The following is a 14,509-nucleotide window of genomic DNA, read 5'->3' on the forward strand; positions in this document are numbered from 1 at the left end:
TCTTGGTTTGTGATGGGAAATCTAAGAAATAATCTGAATTTGGATATGGGTTTTCTAGTAAGATAGTAGTGGAGAGGTTGGTTTGTAGAGATTTCATTGGATGTGACGATGGGCTATCGAACACCCAATTGCTCGCCTTTGCCATCTCTGTCTACTGTCGGACTTTAGCGTTTGCTGTACTTCGTGCTTCTTCTTTGGACATCTGATCTCCATTTGTGACAATGCCGTCAATTCCTACCAGAGCATTCCTTCTCATCTTTGATTTTGTTTTGATGCAGGGAGAGGGCATCTTCATGAATGTGTGCTTATCATATTTGCATATAATCTACATCAAACCGTTCTTAGAGACTGCTACCTGCTGTTTATCATTTTTTAATACCAGGCATTTCGGAATGGACTACAATCATCCATGTCAACGCACATAGTCATTGTTCAGATGGCAACTTGTAACAACCCTTGTCCATGACTCATAACCAGAAATCACAATGGATGGATCATCCAAGAATGTCCGATCTGTTGCCATCCAACGGATGGTTAAAATTAACGACAAGTGAACTTAAGAGTCAATTTCGAATGAAATTAAAATACTTGAATAGCTGGCCGTTGAATGGTAGCCTCCGCACCGATCGAAAGATAAAACGCCACGATTACCAAGATTTTTGTCGATTTGCACCATTTGGAGGTCGGTTGAGCCTATTCTACAACCTTTTGTGTATGACACCGATGTTTGCACGACATCCAATCCTTCAATCATGTGCAGCCCCTCACACTATCCTCGGATTCCAAGAATCAGGTTCATCCAAAACTCAGGTAGGCCACAGTATGTATGATCATGGCTAAAATCTCTAGAATCAGGTGATGTGGGCCACCTGAGCTCTAGAATTCTTAAAATTTTTGGCTTTCAATCGATCCTTGTAGCGTCCCATCTTCTGGATGGATTGGATGGTATGTAAAGAAAATACCGTTGAGTTCCACAATCGGGCTGGAAGGTTTTAATGGTGGGTAGCTCCCATCCTGACTGGTCTCTGTTGTATGACCGACGTGTGTTGTGGATGGCATTGATTGTCGGAACGGGTGGTGAACTTTTAGTGCAGCACCTCATGGACCGATTATACGTGGCATTGGCTAAGGTTTTCAATGAAACCCATGGTTCAATGATATGTTACCATCAGTTTGAGCGGACATCAGTTGCCGTGGACCACGAAAATCTGTTCCTGCCCTTCTCTTCTTAACTGTCAATATCAAGGTCGAAAAATGAACGGTTAGGATTTCCATATTGAGGAGATTTTTGGGGCATGAAACATTCATGCTGGGACCCGACAGAACAACGGTATGGATCAGTGAATGATGGGCCCACTTGTACAAAACGAAAACCAGTGCAGTCTGCATACCGTCAGCTGAAGATCATACATTAATTCCTTGCAGCTAAAACTAGACTAGGCTCCGTTTGTGAAATCTGAAATGTAAAAGCCTGAATCTGAAATCTGAATCATGAATATGAAATTTGAAGACAAAAAACTTGTTTGATAATTATGGCTGAAGTCTGAAAATTAAGTACTGAATTTGAAACAACCAATTTGTTAATAAACATCTTAAATATGTGAAATATGTTAATTAGACACATTTGTCCCTATCAGTATCTCCCGTTTGGAAATGTTTTACATTATAAAGAAATTATTTTTTATTAAATGAAAATAAAATCATAATATTTAATTCAAATAAACTAAAATACTTCATAAAAAACCAAAATATCATTATTCATAATGCCCTCAATTCCTTTTAGTGGGAAGATTGTTACTATGTGTGGTGCAGGGGTTGACCATCATTAGCAACGAAACCTTCAAATAAGGCCGACCTTGATGTTTATATGCTATCCAAACCATTTATAAGGTCATTCCCGAATGGATGAAGTGAAAACACCTAAAATATAGCTTGATACAAAACTTTCATGGCCATAAAAATGGTTCAGCGATGCTCACTTAATGTTATCCAAACCATAAAGTTTATTTTCCATCAAATATGTTCATAAGGTCACAAATAACTATATCAAGAGGAAAAAAATTTCATATTGATCCAAAATTTCTAGGACCCCAAAAAGGGTTTTCAATGGTAGACGTTCAATCCCTGACTGTTTTTTGCATTGTGGTCCACTTGATAGTTCGATAAGTCTTATTTTTAGTCTCAAGCCTTAATTCAAGCTCGCCAAATGAATGGACGGTTTGGATATAACACATACCTCATGATGGGACCAGCAAAACTTTCCGACATCAATAGAGCAGTTATATAGCTGGTGTGAGGTACACCAGCCCAATGGGCATCCTACTTGGAAGCGGATTAGCTATTGACAGGTTGAGTAGTGACATTTGCTATTGTAGTGATGTCACCAAGTCCTATGGGCCTACTATGATGCATGTGCTTTATCTACACCGTCCATCTATTTAGAGATTTAATTTTAGGGCATGATTTAAAAAATGAGGCAGATCCAAATATGTAGTTGACCCTACCACAAAAAACAGTGGGGAGATTGGCTACTCCCCACCAGCCAATGGCTGGTGGTTGGTGCTATGTGGGCCCCACCATGATGTATGTGTTTCATCCATGCCGTCCATCTATGTTTATAGATCATTTTATGGTATGAGACCAAAAATGAGGTATATCCCAATCTCAAGTGGACCACATTACAGGAAACAATGTTAAATGAACGTTGACAATTAAAAACTTTTTGGGGGCCATAAAAGTTTTGGATCAAGCTTATCTATGTTTTTTCCATTCATTTGGGTCTATATGACCTAATCAATAGATTGGATGTCAAATAAACAGTACATTGGGCCTTAGGAGAATTTTAATGGTGGATATCCAATCACTACTGTTTTCCTATGGTGTGGTCCACCTGAGATTTATATTACTCTAATTTTTCATATCAAGCCCTAAACTGATATTTAAAAATGGATGAATGGAATGGATGAAACACATACATCATGGTGGGCTCAGAGAAGTGCCCAATGTTAAAAGTTGGGATGTGTAAAACGCAAAGGAGAAAATCTCTCTCCTAAAGGGTAATTTTGGATTAAAAAAATAATAATCACATAATGCATTCTCCACTCCCCATTAAGCTAGATTCCCTTCACGGAAAAAATTTCAACATAAATGACTCCCATCACGGAAAAATTTCAACATAAAATCATGGAGCGCTTTCCTTCTTACGCGTTAACAAACGCCACTAAACATGGAATATTTTTCGAATTCAGCATTAACAAACAGGCCCTAATTTTCTAACCACGGATGCCTTTTATTTTTCCTTAAATTATTATTATTATTATTATTATTATTATTATTATTATTTTGGATCCTTACCCTTGCTCCATTGGTAGACTCTCGAGAGTTTCAACACCTAATCAAGGGTTCGAGTATCCATAAGTGGTGAAATCCCATTGCGGCGTGCGTATGGGATGATCGCGCTCACAAAATACACAGAATTTCTCTTCAGATGGATTGCCCTGTTATACAACACAACTTTTAACATGTTGAACTTATCCCGGCCCACCATGACTTTTGTGTTAGATCCACGGTGCCTATTAATTTTTTCAGATAATTTTAGACCATGAGTCTATGGATGAGTTACATCCAAAGCTCAATTAAACCACACCACATAAAGTAGTGGGGGATTAAACATACTACTGTTGAACCTTCCTAGGGCCAACCGATGCTTATTTTCCATCTAACTTGTTTATAAGGTCACCCATACTTGGATGAAAGTAAAATACAAATATAGCTTGATTAAAGACTTTTGTGGCTTCAAGAAGTTTTCAACAATAGCATCAATTCCTAGTATTTCATGTAGTATTACTCTTGCTCTGGTGGTAGACTCCTAGAAGTTTCAACACCCAGTCAAGGGTTCGAGTATCCATCAGTGGTGAAATCCAACCAAGGCGTGAGTGTGTGGGGGTGTGTGTGTGCGTCTGTTAAAAAAAAAAAGTAGTATGGTCCACTTGAGGTTTGTATCTTGTTTTTATGCTCGTATCCTAAAATGATCTGAAAAAAAAAAAAAAAAAAAAACTGAATGGTATGATTTAAGAAATACATTATTATAGGGCCTATGTAAATTTGTAAATTTCATAGGTGAAGAAATTTCCTTCTTTGAGAGCCAAGAAAATCGGTTGTGTTGACATTTGTAACTTCGGTAGGCCCATCATGATATATGTATTAGATACATATTGTCCATCCATTTTTCCATACCTAAAATTATTGTAACTGTCACCTGTAATCCACGCATGTGTGTCCACACCCCCTGGACTAGATGACAAAGAAAGGCTTTCTCGGAGGAGAATGGAAGGAATTAGGGAAAGAAGGGTCCACTGATGGGAATGAATGGGAAGATAGAAAAATTGGTTACCGGCTTCTTTTTTATTTTTATTTTTTTATCACATGTCCCTAAACTTTTAGAATCTAAGGCTAGGTGGTTCCTCCCGGCATTCCAATAGTCGATAAGCCCCTCTTTCCTTGTTTGAACTTCGCCATTAACATTAAGGCTATGCCATCCATCTTGTTATGGTATATTCTGTTGCGCAGTACGCCAACAACGCAGTGAGTCTAGATCCAATCTCAAGCTTCACCCACAAACGATAAACAGGAAGAAATATAAACTAGAAATAGATCAAAGCAATCCAAACACACCACAAGACAAGATATACGTGGAAAAATCCCAAACTAGGGTAAAAAAAACCCACGGATGCAAACTTTCACTATGAAGAACGAAGATTACAAGGCAATATACTAATCTCTCCCTTAGAAGAACATAGAAAATCCCTTGCCCACACCTTAGAAATATTTTTCAATATTCACCTTAACCCTAGAATAGCCCTAGGGACCCCAATTTATAGTTTTGGCAACTTCTCTTTCGCACCCCTGCGAAAGGCGACATAGAAATCCGCAGTCCGCATAAGATTCGAAAACGAATCTGCGTAACCACGACCGATCAAGCGGATTGCACGACCGGTCGAGCGGATCCCACGACCGATCGTGCATGGCCCACGACCGATCGAGTACCTCGGACCCGAAAAACTGATGCTCGCTAGAGTTTGAGTCATGCCAGTCCACGATTGGTCAAGATCGGTCGAGCTGGCTCCACGAACGGTTGAGCAGGGGCTATGACCGATTGTGAGCGGCCCCAGATGTGGCTCCACTTCTCAACAATCTCCCACTTTGAGACACATCGCCATAAACCTTTCTCTTCTTCATCCGAAGTGCACCACCTCCCCGCCTTCAAGCCTGAAGACCAATCAAAGCTGAACAGAGCTTCAGCTTCTCCCGTGTGAAAGCCTTAGTCAGCATATCCACAAGATTCTCACTTGCATGAATCTTCTCCAGAGCAATCGATCCATCTTCTAGTAACGAACGTATGAAGTGATATCTGATGGCAATATACTTGGTCTTTGAATGAAAGGCTGAATTTTTAGCCAAGTGATTTGCACTCTGACTGTCACTATACAGCTTGCAATCTACTTATTTCTTACCCAACTCCTCCATAAAACCTTGCATCCACACCATCTCCTTGCACGCTTCTGTAGCTGCAACATATTCTGCTTCCGTCATACTGATAGATACTATCTTCTGTAACTGAGAGACCCAACTAACTGCAGCACTACCCAGAGTAAAGACATAACATGTAATGCTTCTTCTGCTGTTGATATCTCCTGCCAAATCTAAATCTACGTAGCCTTGTAGCTTAATTTTCGATCCTCCATAACACAGCCCTATATCTACAGTACCTACCAGGTATTTGAGGATCCACTTCACAGCTTCTCAATGTTCCTTCTCGGGGTTGTTCATGAACCTACTAACAACTCTCACTGCTTGAGCAATGTCTGGCTTCGTGCCCACCATGACATACATGAGACTCCCAATAACAGATGCGTATGTGACTTTAGCCATGTAGTCCCGTTTCTCCTGCTTCTTTGCACCTTGCTCCTTAGATAGCTTGAAGTGGTTGGCTAATGGAGTGTTAACCGGCTTAGCACCTCCCATATTGAATCGATCAAGTACCTTAGTTATGTACTCTGCCTGTGACAAAACCAGTTTCTTGTTTTCCCTGTCACGCTTTATCCTCATGCCTAGGATTTGTTTTGCAGCTCCTAAATCCTTCATGGCAAATTCTCTGAACAGTTGTCTTTTGAGATCTGAGATATCCTTCATGCTTGAACCGGTTGCAAGCATATTATCAACGTACAGAAGAAGGATGATGTATGACGTATCAAACTTCTTCAAGTAACAATAGTGGTCTGCATGACATCTCCTAAAATTGTTTTCCGATATGAAACTGTCAAACTTCTTGTACCACTGCCTTGGGGCTTGCTTCAAACCATATAAGCTTTTCTTTAGTCTGCATACTTTGTTCTCCTTTCCTGGTGCCACGTATCCTGTCTGCTGATACATGTATATCTCTTTTTCAAGGTCCCCATGAAGAAAGACTGTCTTAACATCTAGCTGCTCTAGATGTAATTCCTCTGTAGCCACTATACTCAAGACCATGCGAATCGTAGACATTTTCACCACAGGTGAAAATATTTCAGTGAAATCAATACCTGCAGCCTTTTGTTGAAACCCTTTCACAACCAATCTGGCCTTATACTATTTCGAACCATCATGCTTCTCCTTCAGTCTGTAAACTCACTTATTATGAAGAGCTTTCTTACCCTTGGGTAGAGTGACTAGCTCCCATGTACGATTAGACTCAAGAGAGTCTATCTGCTCATCCATGGCCTGCTCCCACTTAACCTGTGTATCCAACTGTAATGCCTCTTCAAAACACTCTGGTTCATCTTTATCTGTCAGCAGTAGATAATGTAAGGAGGGTGAGTATCGGACCGTAGATCTCCTCTCCTGAGTAGACCTCCTCACATCCGGTGTATGCGGCTCTGCCTCATAATGCTCCTTTGCATGATCATCCTGTGGCGATGTAACACCCGTGTCCGGTTACTCTTCCAACTCTACGAATTCATTTTCCTCAACCTTATTTCCTTGCACACTGTCCTTATACATCACTTTTTCATTGAAGAGTACGTCCTTACTTCTGATGATTTTCCTGTTTTCTGCATCCCAAAACCTGTAACCAAAATCATGCTGCCCATAGCCTATAAATGTACACCTCCTGAATTTCACATCCAACTTATTTCTGTGCTCTACATCAATGTGAACATATGAAGTGTAACCGAGCACTCTGAGATGTGAAAGGTTCACTTCTTTCCCAATCCACGTTTCTTCTGGTAGCCCACCATCTAATGGTGCTGAGGGACTTCTATTGATGAGATATGCGGCGGTATTCACAGCATCTGCCCAAGAGTCTTGGGCAACCCTGCATGTAACCTCATGCTCCTGGCGCGTTTAAGGATGGTCTTGTTAATGCAATCAGCCACACCGTTCTGCTGCGGTGTCTCTGGAATCATTTTTTAATGTTTGATTCCATTTGCTGTACAATACTTCTCAAACCTCTTATCATAGTACTCTCCCTCATTATCAGATTTGAGACATTTTACTGTTTTACTTATCTCGTTTTCTACCATAACTTTTCACTTCTTAAATACATCAGATTTATGCTTTAAGAAATCGACCCATAGTTTTCTACTAGCATCATCAATAAAAGAAATAAAATAACGTGAGCTACCAAGATATAATACCTGTGCTGGTCCCCACACATCAGTGTGTACAAGCTCCAACAGATGTATCTTTGGAGTGCATCTCGTCTTCTTGAAACCTACCCTTTTCTGCTTGCCATACACGCAGTCCTCATAGAATTTAAAGTCAATAGACTTCAGCCCTGGTAGCTTCCCTTTTGACAATAACACTTTCATCTCTTTCTCACTTATATGTCCCAACCTCTGATGTCATAACTGCCCATTCACTCCAGTTGATGCGATTACGAGTGAACTATACGATTCTTAAGTCACGTATAAAGTATCTTCCTTTTTGCCTCGAGATATCACCAAGGCACCTTTTGTGATCTTCCAGGAATCACTGGTGAATGTCGTCACATAACCGGTATCGGCTAACTGCCCCACTGAGATCAGATTCCTTTTCAAACTCGGTACATGTCTGACATCCTTTAATTTCAACGCCGTTCCGTCTTTCTGATTCAAAAGAACGTCTCCCTTTCCAACAATACTGCACAGCTCATCATCACCTAGGTAGACTCTCCCGAAGTCACCTGATACATAGTTACACAGAACTTCCTTACACGAAGTGACATGAAACGAAGCACCTGAGTTTATAACCCAACACTCATTCCTCGCGTTAAGAGATAAAATCAACGCCTCAATGTCACTCTCCTCAGATAAATTCACTGAATCCTTCCTACCTTGAGAGCTTCCTTCTTGTTTCTTAAGTGCCCTGCAATCACGTTTCATATACCCCTTCTTGCTGCAGTGCCAATACCCGTCTTTGTCTTTCGGTCCCTTAGACTTCGACTTAGAACGCCCGTATTTATTGCCTCCTTTGTTCAGCGATCTTCCTCTTCCTTCAACGTTTAGAGCATTTCTTGAATCCCCTAAAATTCCTGATGCCTTTCTTCTAGATTCTTCATTGAGAATTAGACCGGTCACATCATCAAATTTCAGCTTTGTCGACCCTGAAGAATTACTCACAGCAATCACCAAACCATCCCAACTGTCTGGCAAACTGGATAAGATCAATAACGCCCTGACCTCATCCTCAAAAACAATGCCAACGAATTCCAACTAGCTTGTGACTATATTGAACTCATTTAGATGTTCAGCCATGCTCCCACCATCTGACATCTTCATGTTGAATAACTGTTTCATAAGATGAACCTTGTTGGACGTAGATGGTTTTTCATACATGGTGGCTAGAGCTTCCATTAATTCTTTTGTAGTTTTTACCTTAAATATATTGAAGGCGGCGCTCTCAGACAAAGAGAGTCGGATCGTTCCTAAAGCCTTTCTATCCAGTAAAATCATTCATCATCTGTCATCTCTTCTGGTTTCTTCTCTTTTCCTCCTAGAGGAATATAGAGGTCCTTCTGATACAGATAATCCTCCATCTACATCTTCCAGAAAGCAAAGTTTGAACCATCAAACTTCTCAATTCTAGTTTTCCCTTCTTCCGTCATCGCTCCCAATAGAATTAAACCAATAGTTCTGATACCAGTTATTGCGCAGTACACCAACAACGTAGTGAGCCTAGATCCAATCACAAGCCTCACCCACAAATGATAAACAAGAAGAAATATAAACTAAAAACAGATCAAAACAATCCAAACACACCATAAGACAAGATATATATGGAAAAACTCCAAACTAGGATAAAAAACTATGGATGCAAACTTCCACTATGAAGAACGAAGATTACAAGGCAATATACTAACCTCTCCCTTGGAAGAACATAAAAAATTCCTTGTCCACACCTTAAAAATATTTTCTAATATTCACCTTAACCCTACAATAGCCCTATGGACTCCAATTTATAGTTTTGTCAACTTCCCTTTCGTACTCCTGTGAAAGGGGACACAGAAATCCACAGTCCGCATCAGATTCGGAAACGAATCTGCGTAACCACGACCGGTCGAGTGGACTGTACGACCGATCGAGTGGATCCCATGACCGGTCAAGTACCTCAGACCCAAAAAACTGATGCTCACTGGAGTTCGAGTCGTGCCAGTCCATAATTGGTAATGACCAGTCAAGCGGGCTCCACGACCGGTCGTGAGCGGCCCCAAATGTGGCTCGACTTCTCAACATATTCTACTCAGTCGGCGTTTGTGTATTCTTTTCATTAAGATATGAATAGATGTAAAAAAATGAGGCAAATCCAAGGCTAAACTAGGCAACACTAGACGAAACATTAGGAATTGGAGATTTATCTAATATTTGTGTTTTCCCTTCATCCAGGTCGATAGTTAACACTGATTGTTAGCAATCCAAGTTGAGGCCATGGAATGGATGAGCTGATTCGACCTTTTATATTGGGAATCTTACAAAATAATACCCCATTGGTATAGTATTTAGATTTTGGTATCTTTTTTCAAAAAGGTTTATAATAAGCTGCATCATTAACTAAATATCACTTTGGTACTTCCATTGGATTTCCTAATGGTAATGTTTAGGAGCTTGAATTTGGAATGCATTGGAATCCAAATCACAATTACATTAGAATTAAGGTCATTCCGAATCCTCAATTATATTTGGTTGAAATGCATTAGAATCCAAATCTTCCTTTTGGGAGCTTATATTTGAAATGCATTGGAATTCTTTATTATACTAACAAGACTTGGATTTGATTAACTAAATCAACTTTCACATCCCAAGTAAGTGTGTGTGTGTGTGTGTGTGTGTGTGTGTGATATTTGATAGAATAATTGTAATAAGCCCTTTGAAATATATACTTTGGTAAAAAGAAAAGAAAAAAAATAGTGCGTTGAGCGGGCCACAAACATAAGGACTATGTACAAAAGTTTTTTAACCCTCTATTTAGATGCCTAACACGTGGACAATTTGGATTATTCTATCGATCCCTCCCACACCACCCCCCCCCCCTCTTTCTACACACACACCCCATACACACTCATACACTCACACCACAATGGTTTTTCAACACAATGGGTATTCGAACCTGATGACCTTGTGTTGAAACTCCTATGAGTCTACCAACTCTAATGAACCCTTTATTACACATGCTACTTTTCTTCCTTTAGGAAGGAGCCAAAGATTGTATTTCATTTGGATTACACTCAAAACACTGCATTTTGTAAAGATTTCAAAATATACCAAAAGGGAAACCTCTAATTCCATTTAACTTCAAATCCAAAGTGCAAAATGACCCACAACGGAAGTTGGAAAAGTCGGGTTGTGCCAATGAGGGAACCACCATGATTTGTATGTTAAATCCACTATGATCATTTGATGTGTAGTCTCACGTTTGGTGCAGGTCTAAAAATAAGGTTGACGTGTCATTTAGTTGGGCCACACCTAAGGAAACAATTGGGAGAGATGTCTAATTTTGACTTTTACAGGCTCAATGTGATATTATATAAAACCCACTCCAATCATTAGATGCCACATGAAAATTTAGGTCTAGGGCTTAAAATAAGACCCACCTATGATTCAAGTGGGCATACCAATGGATACATTTTGGAGAGTGAGTGTTGCCTGCACATTGTTTCCAATTTTATAATTGGCTTGAATCATGGATGAAGCTGATTTTTGGGTCCTGTCGAAGTTTAATGGCCTTGCCAACCTAAACCTAGCGACTCAGCTGCTGGTTGGCATGGATTTCTTATAAACGTTACAGGACCACCTGAGCAACCGACCCCTTGCTTGCACATTCTAACTTTCTGTTAGCGTTTTCTTCTTCTTCTGCTGAGATATGGAAGGGAAGGTTTTTGAGTGACAGTTAGTTAATTATGGTGTACCTTATTAAGTCTTACAAAAAAAAAAGAAAAAAGAAAAAGAAAAGAAGGTACTGAGACAACACAAATACCATATTAATGATGTAGTTTTTTTAATTTATTTTTTATTTTTTTATTTTTTTATTTTTAAAGGTGAGATGTAAATACCATATTAAAAACTTATTGGGCCACAAAAGTTTTCGATCAAGATAATATTTGTGTTTGCCCTTTGTCCATGACTATGTGAACTTATGAACATGTTGGATATCAAATAATTAAACATCATGGTGGGCCCTAGGAAGGTTTTAATGGTAAGCATCACTGTCCCCACTGTTTTCTGTGGTGGGGTCCACTTGAGGTTTGGATCTGCCTCATTCTATCTCATGACCTAAAATTATCTCCCAAAATGGATTGACGGTGTGGATACATCATATACATCATGGTGGGACCCACAGAGTTTGGTGAAGTCACTTCAGTAAGAGATAGCCACTGAAGCCGTCAGTAGCTAATCCGCGTCCATTATACATTGCACGGGCTGAGAGTTTGTTGAAGTGGGGCCCATCGTTCCGTGATTCAAAGCGTTGATGGGATGGACCTCATGTGGATGAATCATATACTTAAACCCTAAGAAATGGCCAAACATACAATGGCTTAGATCTTCCAATACGTGGGACTTTCGATGCATGGGCTGGAAGTAACTTGGCCCATTAGCGTCTTTTGCTGCTACCCCCACCGGTGTGTATCTCCGCTTTTCTAGCGCTGGCAACGGGCCGGGCCATTGCCATGCTGGCCCAACCAGCTGCAGGCCTGATTCGGACCGGATTAATGATGGGAAAGGACTGTCACCCCGTTAGATCGGATTTACATTGCCATTAGCTTTGATGAAAGACAAGATGCAGGCCCACCGATTTCATCATTTTCTAAATAAAATAGGACAACCAAGGGTCCATGAGAGCCACCCATATGGCTCATGAATGCCATCGACATGGCCCATGAATTTAAATTCAGTCCAAGCCCAGCCTTTGGCAACCGGAAAATGTTCCTGCAAGGAATGTGCTCAAGGTGCGTCTAAATAGAAAGTCGACAAGTTGCGTCTAAATAGAAAGTCGACAAGTCTCAGCCAGATTCTGTGTCCACCATGTATATCGGGTTTTGAAACTGGGGCTGGGCAAAGATTAATGGGAGTGATGTGCAGCTCACGTTTGGTGGGCCTCTGGGCTTCCTTAGCTTTGCCGATTGGCTACTAGCATTTAGGGGTGGAAAAGGACTGGGCTAAGGCCAGGCAGGGATTGGTCCTGGCTAGACGCCCTAGCCCCAGTAGTGCAGGGCCAGGCCAGTAAGGAAAAGATTTTAATGGTCAAAGCTGTGAAATAGTTTAATCTAAGATTTTTTTTCTTCCCTGTTTACGTTTGCCCCACTGATAATGTCCCATCATGCAAACAGATTGGATCATTGCAAAAACCATGCATGTAAACATGTAAGGTGAATGAGAACTGTCTATAACTGTCTTTATGCCATCCATTCCTTTTGTACAAGGGAGGCCCACTTGATGATTGGATTGGGCCAATAGGCCAGGATGGGCTGGGCCATTTCTACCCCAGCCTGCATACATGACCTAGATTTCAAGCCTGGGCTAGGTCCTCAGGCTAAGCTAGGGGCCAAGGTGCTGATCTTCTAGAGTGGTGTTGTCCGGCCTATTCCCAGCCCACTGGAGTTGCATTCGTACCTGACTGTCCAAAATACTTGCAAAAATTGTGATTTAATTAAAAAAAAAAAAAAAAAACTTTTACCATATTCCATCCAATATTGGAATAATACAATGTTGACGGTTTAGATGTCATATATATGTGCCATGCTTTCATAATGACACGAAGGCATGCAAACATAGAATCCGTTGCCTTTGAAGATCCATGGACTCAGGCACGACACGTGGTTTTATGTTGGAACCGAAGTGGGTCTGAGTTGGATTGGGCCTAGGTTTCGAAATTCTCAGGACGGGCTACTTCAAATATTGTACTTTGCTCTACCCATTTACAGACCTTTGATTTAGGCCGAGCTTAAGCTAAGGGTTCAATTGTGACAGGATCTCATACAACGTTTGCCGGTGGACACTTACAAAAATGAATTATCTCTTTTTAGTTAAAGATTATTTTTTGCATTAATTGTCAATTACATTTTTAATCAATATTAAAAGGATTGATAATTATGATTAAATAAATTAAGGTAAACCTATCTATTTAAGTGGCTATCGAACATGCCCTTATTTCACACATTTGGTTATGGAAGCCACTGTGGTTTGCGTACAGAATTCAACTGTTAAGAAGGGTCACTCCACCCAAAAATTAGGCCAATAATCCAACCACCAAATGGGCCACCTTATGAGCTTTAAAAGTTTTTTAGGGTGTATGTCAATTATTTTCCCTTGTGGGGCCTACCTAATGATTTATTTATTAATTATTTTTTAAGTTTTTTGGATAAAATCTAAAACATTTAAAACATATTGTGAGTAAAGTCGTAGATGATGGAACATTTTATTTTTTATTTTTTATTTTAACACACGCACACACCCCCACACAATCAGGCCGTAGTGGGATTTCACCACCCACGATGCTAGAACCCTTGACTGGGAGTTGAAACTCGTGAGAGTCTACCACCTGAGCAAGAGTAAGGATCTAGACGATGGAACATATATCAGCCATAATTTCTTCACAAAAGACCTTCAACTTTATTTAAAATGTTAGAAGTTCGTACCATGTATAGTATTGATTACATGTGTTTCAGAACCTCTCATGTTTTATCCTGCTATTCAAAGGGAATAGGGAAAGAGGGAATAGGATTAACTGCTACCGCGGTAACAGCTTAGTTCGTGTTATACTAACCATGTTGGCCCACCTTGATGTATTTGTTTTATATCCACGCAGTCTGTCTGGTTTTTCATCTCATTTTAGGATGAGATCCCAAACATTAAGAACACACAAAACTTAGGGGAAACACACCTCTAGAGACGGTTATGAATGGCCATTAAAAACTTTTTGTGGGCCACAAAAGTTTTGGATCAAGCTTATATTTGTATTTTACCTTCATCTAGATATTATTAACATTATCAACAGGTTG

Source organism: Magnolia sinica, chromosome 5 (genome assembly GCF_029962835.1).
Source record: "Magnolia sinica isolate HGM2019 chromosome 5, MsV1, whole genome shotgun sequence".
NCBI lineage: Eukaryota > Viridiplantae > Streptophyta > Magnoliopsida > Magnoliales > Magnoliaceae > Magnolia > Magnolia sinica.